Source organism: Mytilus californianus, unplaced genomic scaffold, assembly GCF_021869535.1.
Source record: "Mytilus californianus isolate M0D057914Y unplaced genomic scaffold, xbMytCali1.0.p SCAF_3, whole genome shotgun sequence".
NCBI lineage: Eukaryota > Metazoa > Mollusca > Bivalvia > Mytilida > Mytilidae > Mytilus > Mytilus californianus.
Window position 1 is genome coordinate 128,046,273 of NW_026262679.1, and position 11,188 is coordinate 128,057,460.

Genomic DNA, 11,188 nt, shown 5'->3' on the forward strand with positions numbered 1-11,188 from the left:
TATAAAAAAATTATAATTTTATGAAGCTTTTAACATGTTACGAACATTTTGGTCCAACGCAATTGTTGTTTAATTCATGGTAAACAATAAATCGGAACTAAAAATGTGACCAAAAACGGTCTTTTATATTTATCAAAAACTATAATTGGAGGATTTTTTAAATTTTTTATACTCTTATTTTAAGCTAAGAACTCGAAACTTTCGTGGCTACATTACATAATTATACATGGAGTTTTAGGCACAGATGAATTCCTCTTCAAAATCTAACTGTATTACCGTAAAGTTTTGCATATAATGCCATTGTGCACCTTCAAACGGTTTTTTAAAGTTTTTACGGACGTCTCCATACCTATGATTGTTGATTGTAGAGTACGAATTTCTGAGTTTTTCGCATGACACGTGGTTGGGATCTAAAGCGAATATCGTAGAACATGCTTTTATTTTTTCCATGAATTTGGAAAAAAATTCTTGTACATCTACCGTTTTTCTTATCTGATATTTTTTTTCTGACACCAATTCTTTTTAACAATCGAGCTTTTAATATTATCACATTTTGTCATGTTTCATCGCAATTTACCTTTCTTCATAACTAAATTTTATTCTTGTTCCATTTTCCATATTTCTTTACTGAAAATGGGGATATCTAGAAATGAACAGATATTAATTGTATTGTCGTCTTGACCATTAACTTAATATTTTACTTGTTAGATGCAGTATATAACACAAGCTTGTTTAGTTTTGATGAACTAGAAATGCATTGATGTACACGTATTAAATAAATAATGCATAAATGAAAGATGAAAGGGTGAGACAGATAAACATCAACGTGACATCAACCTAGCATGAAAGGGTGAGACAGATAAACATCAATGTGACATCAACCTAACATGAAAGGGCGAGACAGATAAAAATCAATGCGACATCAACCTAACATGAAAGGGTGAGACAAATAAACATCAATGCGACATCAACCTAACATGAAAGGGTGAGACAGATAAACATCAATGCGACAGCAACCTAACATGAAAGGGTGAGACAGATAAACATCAATGCGACATCAACCTAACATGAAAGGGTGAGACGGATAAACATCAATGTGACATCAACCTAACATGAAAGGGTGAGACAGATAAACATCAATGTGACAGCAACCTAACATGAAAGGGTGAGACAGTCTTCTGTGAGGTTTTCATTATTTGTGTGTGCTTAAAACTCTCCTTGCGTGGACACGAATAATTGAATGAAAGCCTTGAAAGAAAGATAGCTGTTCATCAAATTACGTAACTTAAAAAAAGATAGCTGTTCATCAAATTACGTAACTTACAGAAAGATAGCTGTTCATCAAATTACGTAACTTACAGAAAGATAGCTGTTCATCAAATTACTAAAAAAACTAAAATTCAGAACCTCATTAAACTAATATTATGTAAAGCTACAAGGTATTAAGATAGAAAACGTATAAATTTAAAGATTAACTTCTTGTTACATATTTTAACAAAATAAAACGGGCGTGCAATGGTGCATTGAGATATGAACGTATCAAATCATAATTAAAATTTAGATTAAAAATCCCACAAAAATATATTATAACCCCCAATTCTTCCACTTTACTTGTAGATTGCTATCAAATTTTATTTCATATGTGTTCATCTACCTGCTGGATATTGGTGTAGAATTCAATGCATGTATTCACATGTTATGTAGGAGGACTTTTATTGTCATATATTGATGTCATACAATGTGTCATTTTAAATGCTTTTCAAACGTGCATATGAATTGTTAATTGGTGTATTCATTCATTGTATATATAGGTATACATTCCCACTGTGCGACAATTGTGTAAATAAAAATAACTTAAATCGACGAAATTCCGATAGATATAGAGACATTCTAAAGATTAAACAAGAAATGAACGAAAAAGTCTGTAAAGTAGTTTTTGAAGCAGACGAGTATAAAATCACTAAGTCAGTCGCTACAAATAAATTTATTGGGCTCGATTAGAAAACTTCAAGTCCATATTTTGGAAAATTGTCATTTTGGACCTTTTTTTTAATTGAACTTTAAAAAAAATGAATAGAATACTCTCAGAAAGCTTTTGTGTCTGTACCTGCTGACAAAGCAGCTAACAACGTTGTCGTTGTTGACGTATATGCTATACCGAAATACTAAAACCTTAGATAAAAAAATAAAGTAATTCCATAACTGCTGTTTTCACTGAAGAAAAGACCGTAGATGAATACGATTCAACAACGACTGAACTGAAAACTGCTACTGACCACCGAAAAGTTACCTTAACATATTGACCAGCTACTTACAATACACAAGATACCTTATAAATTTCGTTTAATTAATATCACCATCTAGTAAATGTACAACTAAGTACTTTTACAACCGTAAAGGAACTCCTTATCAAATCACCATACAGATCCTGTGTCCAAGTTTCGCTTACAAGGATCTGACAACACTCCGTTCTACTTTCTGTTTTGATAAATTCTATATCAACGACCAAACCTGAGGATCACGAACGTAAAATGGAGCGTTTTCAGATCCTTGTAAGTGAAGCGTGGACACAGGATATGTGTGTTAATCTTCTTGATCACCATAGTATATATAACAAAGTAGGTTAATAGAAGTATCAAATATTTCTGTAATATTAAAATATCATAATAGGAAGTCTTAGATAGTTCTCTTGAATGTCATTATGTTTTCCTTTAAAATCATGATTTGTTTACACTATCTACCATTCTACAACGTAATCTTGTCAAACAAAAACTGTTACTTTTCAATAAACTGGTCTTCCGGTAACTCTGTGTGTAACTAATGTCTTTGTCGTCATTACAGGGACTTTTTCAGTAATAGAAATTTCAAAAAATAAATTAATTGGGCAGTTTAAAGCAGTTGGTTCATTGGCATTAATGCTTTGCTTGATAATATTGATTTTAGCTTTTGAGATGGTATGGATAGGTCGATTTTCCTTTCGTTGATTAGGTCTCCTTGTTCTGTTTTTGCGTGAACCCCCTGAGTTAACTTTAAGGCTTAATTTATCCATAATAGAATGCAATTAAAAATGTTATATGTGTATTATGTCCCAAAGGTTTGAAAAGTAAATACTTTGTTAGTCTTGTATTATTTTTAATTTTAGTTTCTTGTGTACAATTTGGAGTTTAGTATGGCGTTCATTATCACTGAACTAGTATATATATTTGTTTAGGGGCCAGCTGAAGGACGCCTCCGGGTGCGGGAATTTCTCGCTGCATTGAAGACCTGTTGGTGGCCTTCTGCTGTTGTCTGTTCTGTGGTCGGGTTGTTGTCTCTTTGACACATTCCCCATTTCCATTCTCAATTTTATTTATGAAAATTATATGCAATATATGAGCACCAATGAGCAGGGATGCGTACACAAGTAAATATCTAAATTTTAAACGCTAGTGAATGAAAAAAAATACTTGCATGGTTTCAATTCACAAGGATTTTAAATCCTTGCATCTCACAAAAAACTTAATTAATATTTTACAATAATCATAAAAAAAATTTAGTTACGACGTTAATTATTTTATAATGTTTTAGTATGGATTTATAAGTCTATGCTTATATTTTGTATAGCAACATAATTATAATTGCATACTGGGATAACGGGCCCTTTATTTGGATTTAATAAAGTATTCGTATTCGTATAGTGGAAAGTAAGACTTTAAGAAGAGACTGATGTTATAAATAAAATGTCAAATACTTTGTGTTTATTGATATTATATTCTTAATTTTCGGAAAAGATTTATTAAAAGGAATATATGTTAATCAAAATCTTCAATTCAAGTTTTTTTGTTTTTAATAGTTCAACCTTATAGCATCTAAATCTTTGAAATATGGTACGATTTTGAAAATTGTATTCATTGTGTTGACCAGCTATCCTACACACGTCTTGATTCATTTACATAGTATATCACCCTGTTCACACGACACAATATCGGTTTGCGTTCACCCAAATTCCGGATTAAATACAATGAATCCGGAGTCAAAACACTTGGGGTAGGTAGTTTGACATCAACTTTTGAACATTAGATTTGAGCCTAGATTAATACATGTGATGACGCAAATGCGTATTCTTATCAAGAGTATTAGTGCGTATGCTGTCTATTTACTATTTCTTGCGCAAGAAAACCACGTGCATGCATAAATATTAATTTCACTCGCGAATGTGAATTTTCGAATTTCTTATATAAGTTCAGGACATGACAGTTAGAGCTTGACATTACTTAAGGTATTCTGACCTTTAGCTGTTTCTCTTTTCTTTTCTTTTTTTTTTTTTAGTGTCTGTCCTTTCATAAACTTTGACATTTTCGAAATGCTAAGGATTTTCTACCCCAGGAATAGATTACCTTAGATGTATTCGACAAAACCTTTGTTTCGAAATTTTTGGGTCCGCATTGCCTTTCAACTTCCTACTTTATTTGGCCTGTTCAATAACTTTATTCGCTGATGAGTCTTTTGTAGACTAAACTCGCGTCTGGCGTACAACATTTTAATTCTGGTGTCTTTATATATCTACATATATTTTTATATAAATTGGTTTCTTTGAGAGTATGTAAAAGTATTCATAAAACTTCTGAAAATAAGATATTCTTCAAAACCAAATTTTCCTGTGGAATATTTGGGTTGATTAAAGTAACTTCAGAAAATCCTTAAAATTTGAGATGTTTTTTGAGACCAAAATAAGTGTCAGTATTTAAGAGGTCCCAATGAAATTGGTGTGTAAATCTCAAGATTTACGAAACCTTCTGATATAAGTTGAATGCCACAGGGTTTCACTTCACATGGCAATTGGAATTTACATTTATCTATACAACATCTACCATGAGTACAGACAGTTTCAATAACGAGTATAAGAATAATTGAAGGTATCCAGGAAACAAAAAATGAAGATATGATAGATAAAATGCATCCAGATTATGACGCAAACTGAGTGCTTAAATTCATATTTCGATTGGTTTGTGCAATTTGCATTAGATATCCGGTTTGCAGAAACTGGGATTTGCAATAGAATTAAGACAAAATTATATACACAATTTTTTTATGACCAGTCAGCAGGCTCGGGTTCACGTATTGCTTCTTTTTTTTTAAAGAAAGCAACTTGTTTTTCAATGCTGTTATATATGGTATATATTTCAAAATTGAGCCATCTGTATCTTAAGCTTGCTTGCAGTAGCTACGAGCATTCTTTTATTTTTTTTGTGATTGTATTTTATAATTTGACCCTTTTCAATAAGTTAGGTACTTGTCACTGATTTTTTATGTTTTTTTTTTTGTTGCTATGTACCTTTTGTAACTCCACTGCTCGGGATTAATTTGGGTTGAGATTTCGAGAAACCCCGCCAAAATTCGGTGTTGATTTGCAGAATTTTTAAGGTGATTAAAACTTTTCATTTATTTTGATTACGGGACGTTTTAAATAAAAATAGTTTGTCATACTTTAACGGCACTGCCTAAATTTGAAGGCGGTATGTTTTGTTGAAATTAATATATGTAAGCGTTATCAGTGCCGTCGGGTTGCTGTATCATTGTCGTACATCCAACATCTCTATTTTTTCACATTACAAAAAAAAACAGTTGGAAAGTGAGAAAAGTCAAAACATGATCAAATAACCCTTTGAAGATCTTTTTTATCAGATGCTTGTTACATATCTGACGATTTCAAGAGAAAAAAAAACAATGGTTGAGACGTTTCTGTTAATTTAATAATGTATAATGTTATCAATCCCTGAATACACAAGACTTATCATAAAACCAGACAGAGTGTCTTAATTTTTCTTAGGCAATAGGAAAAAATGCTTTTTATTTGTTTGTCTTTTTCTTTTAATCCTACAACGTTATTTGCATTTTATTGCAAAGTTAAAACATCAAGATTGTATCTTTTAATTTATAACATATTTGACGACACGACACATTAACGAATTGTGTGTAGTCTATCAAACAGTGAAATCAAAAGCGTTTTTTTCACTTACAAATTGGCTACATTTTTATTGCTGTGTAGTAAGTGCTGTGAATGCCGTCGTGTATTACAGTCACCAATCATTTACATTCGATTTTTGTTTCAGTCTGTTTGAGTCGGATATATGAAATGTACAAATTAACATAGTAAACATAAATATCTTATGTGTAGGAATATTTGTGTTTACTTTACTGCCTAAATTCTTTCGAGGTGAGCCAAAGGGATCATTTGGTTATAGAAACATGATCACCGAGTATACTGTCTGTTAACCAATTACTCTGAGGGAGACGTCCGGTTGGCTGTGTGGGATGTATACGCAGCCACATCCATTAAAAAAGGGGATGTTACATCCAGAGTCTCGTGTATGGAATCTGCAGGTAAAAGAATCCTTGTTTAAAAATTCTTTAAGGTGTCCGTATGCGGCCTGTTGCAAAACACATTTCTTCCCTTTTTCAACATACCTTCTTTTTCAGAGACGTATTTATTTATCGCCCTTCATCCTGGTCGACCCACTTTGCAGAATTTAACTATTGGATTTTTTGTTTATTTGTTCTAGTCATGGATATGCATGAAATATTTGCCACAGGACGTTAAGCAAACGGGAGCAATAATATGTACACGAACCCGAAACATTGAAGAAGGGCACTAGAATCAGGTGAGGACCACATTTGTCTGAAGTTGTGAAAGAGTTTTTATATACTGAACGAATTTTATGTTGAGAACCAGTTTCAAAATTACAGTAAATATAAAAGTTACACTACCAATTCAAAACCCCTATATATTCAACCAAAGTTTTGATTTTCACAGCTCTCTAAATATTTTGCCTCAAGTTTAAATTTATGAAAACCATGTATATCCTGAATTATACATGTATCAACTTTCTACATGCCAATTTTCAACCATTTTTTAAAAATCTTAAATGATATAGAGATGAGCAGATGTAGTATGATAGCCAAGGAGACAACTATCCACAAGAATTAACAGGAATGGTAGTTAGCAATTATAGGCAACCTTACGGCCTTCAAAAATAAGAAAAAAAAATACCGTATAGTCCGCTATAAAATACCTATTATGAAAAACTTGAAACAATTCAAACATGAAATCCAACGCCTAGTTTAAAGAAATCAATAAACGAAAAACAGATATGACAGGCTAAACATGTTTGTGAGTGCCCAACCCTCCACCTAACCTGAGACAGTGGTGTAACAGCACAGCATAAGAACAAACTATTATATTAAAAAAGCAGTTGCAATTGGCTTAACTCAAAAACAATTAACATGAAAACAATACACACAAAGCATCAAAATAAGAGAACTGGCATTTGGCACAAGCCTGTTCAAAGCCAATTACAACTAATAGATACCAGTAAATCATTTTCTCCCAGACTAAAGAATGCACACATTTAGCACTGAAGCCAGTTTATACACACGTACGTTTTGGCTCAGAATTGTCAAAATATGTTTCTTATTCAGAAAACAGTTTCCTTCCTGTTAATTCATTTGCTAGTTTAAGAAACAACAACATCAAAAGCACATTTTTGTCAGAGAAGGGCTACTTTAACACGTGTTCTAAATGTGAGTGGATGATTGGTGGTGACCATGTGACACTTATTTGTCAGAGAAGGGCTACTTTAACACATGTTCTAAATGTGATTGGATGATTGGTGGTGACCATGTGACTTCTGTACGTCAGGAAAATAAACATATAAGATCTAGACGGTATAAATATACTGTATGCTCTAGCTGTAGCATAAAAAATTTTAAAATATAAGCATCCGATTTGGTGGTGTTACATCTTACAAAATCTATCCAAATTATTTTGCAAAGAATTTTGCTCAAGCCGGTGCTAGGGACCGTCTTAAACATGAAGTGAGGTGAGAGTTTTTTTTTTGCTCCGTGTTGAAGGCCTCATTGTGACTTTGAGACGAAAAACAGCAATAACAGCGCTGTTCCTTTGTATGTGTTTTTTGCTATGTGTCATGGATGGATACCCCATATCCTTTGTTTTTTCTATTAACCACGCTTTTTAACAATGTGAAGTAAATTCACTTATTAATGCTAATCGGGCCCCAACCCTTTTAGTGACATAGAAAAGAACACGTGTGAAATGTAGAAGAATAAATAAATGTATAGAGTGTGTTCTTATTTTTTTTTATAATTGTCCTCTTTTCAGTAGAAAATTACTTATCTTTTTATTGAACTAACCTTATCCATCATGCATCTACATTATATAAAGTTAAGTATTTGAAACTGCATATAATATAGATTTTTATAAACCACATGTACATTATTGTGTTTATTTACGCATTTGAAAATAAGAACCATTTATGCTGGCGGTGACAAGGTGCAATCTCCATATATTGACCCGAAACACTAAAAAACAATGACACAGGTTTCGAAGTATAAACATACGGGATGTCATTGCTACAAGTTAATAATATATAAATGAGGGTTCATCAGTTAATATATATCTAATTACATTTGTTTATAAAATCTTTCTACTCAAACTCACAGTTTTTCTTTCAAGGGTTGATACTAGTAAGTCATAAAATTTCCCTATTTATGAAAGATTAGGCGATTTTGCTCTGAATAACTCTGGTTTCAACACAACCAACGCGGGTTTAACGATCAAAAGTATTTTTAAAGAACTTTGTTTTCTTAGTCACTAAAAATATATGTGATTTAAATGGAATTTGAAAATGTAATGTGACTAAATGATCGTGTTTAAAGAACATTAACAGGAGGTATGTACAATCAGTCAACAAATACGCATAAAAATGGATTCATTATTCTGTGTTTTCTTTGGTAATCCGGCATTATGATTGTGAGTTTTCATCCTAACGCTGGGATTTACCAAAGAGAATCACAGAAGGATCTCCATTACAGTAAATCAGGGAGAGCTGTGGTATGTTATTTCTATAATGCGCATGAGCAGGTGAGTATATTAATTATACATGTCGTGATTGATGTAATGTAAACACGACATTAAGTTATCTGTTTTGTTGGGTTGCTGTCTCATTGACTTCATTTTAACCCAAAATCTAGAAACAAAAGTAATTACAATGTTAAAATTTTTCACGTTCTTTGTACTTGGCAAAAAGATATACCTGACTGAATTTAAAACTTATAGCTTATCTTTGGATTTTGTGTACAAATTACAAATTTCATTAACTGAAAATTTAACGAGAAGTCGCATGTAAAGCAAATGGTGAAAATGTGAATTAGAATGAAATGTAAATTTATGGTTTCCTGTTTTTTCCAACCATTCATTAAAAATGATTCAAAGTTTATTAAATAGCACTAATAATTTTATATATAATTCAATATAAAATATGGCATTTTGTGCAGTATATAAAAACTCTTTCACAACTTCAGATATATGTGGTCCTCACCTGATTCTAGTGCCCTTCTTCGATGTTTCGGTTTCGTGTACATATTATTTCTCCCGTTTGCTTAACGTCCAATGGCAAATATTTCATGCATATCCATGACTAGAACAAATAAACAAAAAATCCAATAGTTAAATTCTGCAAAGTGGGTCGACCAGGATGAAGGGCGATAAATAAATACGTCTCTGAAAAAGAAGGTATGTTGAAAAAGGGAGGAAATGTGTTTTGCGACAGTCCGCATACGGACACCTTAAAGAATTTTTAAACAAGGATTCTTTTACCATCTGTTTTTGATTTAAGTATATTTATGGCATTGTGTCATGTGAAAGCAAGAAAAAAGATCCGACTTCTTTCTAATAAAAAGCAGAATTCATAAACATTATCATCTGTGACCCTTTTCACCAAAAATCTTACGATTAAAATTGACCGTAAGTTACAATTGTATACTGAAATGTGTATGACTTACAAGTATTTTTACTCTTAAGAATTTTTGTGAAAAGAGTCGCTGCATTACGCTTGAATAATTGTTGCTGGACGTCGATCGTCCATTTCATCGTAATTTTATATATATAAATGTAATATGTATAAAGATAAGAAAATGTGGATACCAATGAGACAACTCTCCACCAAATGACTAGAATCAGTTGAATGTTGGGTAACTTAAGTCCGCATGCCATTGGTTAATTTTAATCGGCGAGTAAGGGTGCTGTTGAATTAGTAAAGTTTTTGGTAATCCGGCTTTATGGTGTGGAACATATTCAGCATATTGCTTGTGGTTACCATGGAGTTTACTGAAACTCGTGAGCATTATGGTTTTCCGGTATTAGTTTTTAGTAATACCAGTATTAGCTTTTAGTACCGGTTACCAAATTCAATATAATTTTATTATGGATGATGAGCTTGGCAATGTGTTCAATGAATAATTGTATATAAAACACCTATCTTTGTGTTTTGTATAATTACCAAAAAAAGAAACATGCGTGTTTGGATTTGTTTAGTTTTTAGCTGGGCTTGGTTTGGTTTTCCTACTTTTTTATCACTTTATATTGTGCTTACTTATCCTGTTGATAATTGGGTAATGTCTCCAGCAGTTCGACATTTCTTGATTGTTTTCATGAAACAATGTAATTGATTATTTTTTTTTCTGTGCTTATTGGATGCAAGCAAGTCTATCAGATAGAATTAATGTTTGTCATGATTAATTAATATCAAAAATTAACAAATAGCTGAGCAGGCAATGATGGAAAGGTGTCAGTGTTTAATTTTATAGGAAAGTTGCATGATAAATTTTCATTAGTCCCGAATTTTAGAATTGCTAGATAACGATTAACGATTCATTCTGCAAATTGCGTCACGTGACAGTTTTATGCGATGAAAAATCAGATCATAACAGGTAATTTTAAAACATTAAAGCGTCTTTGAAGTGTAATATTGAAATATATTATACAAAAAGAAATTGTATGGTAAAGAAAGTCTAAGTCGTCGATTTTTTAAAAGAACATTTTAAATGATTTAAAAGTCCATGCTTGACAAGATGCACGATGTGCCCTTCAATGTACTTTTCAGTCTTCTTCAAAGTAGAAGAAGAAAGTGCGATTATGAACTGATAAAACTACATACCTGGTTCTGTATGTATATCGGCAGTCAAGCTGTTAAAATTATCTACCTTTGCAATGTTTTAATGAATTTCAGTTTCTCGATCACTTATTAATCGGAAGTTCAATCTAAAACTTTGCATAAATAATTCGGAAAAACTGCTGAAGATAGTTTTGCAATGAATTTTACCTTAACTTAAACAAACATATCTCAAAGTC

The 11,188-nt window shown here is 32.0% G+C and overlaps 1 long non-coding RNA gene across 1 annotated transcript in view; it reads right to left on the reverse strand.

The window, feature by feature from the left end:
- Positions 1–9,490, reverse strand: part of LOC127736169 (uncharacterized) — a 29,950-nt gene extending 20,460 nt beyond the window's left edge. The window contains exon 1 of the long non-coding RNA XR_007998838.1: positions 9,378–9,490. This is a non-coding gene — a long non-coding RNA (uncharacterized LOC127736169). The remainder of the gene's footprint in view (positions 1–9,377) is intronic.
- Between the last annotated feature and the right edge of the window lie 1,698 nt (positions 9,491–11,188).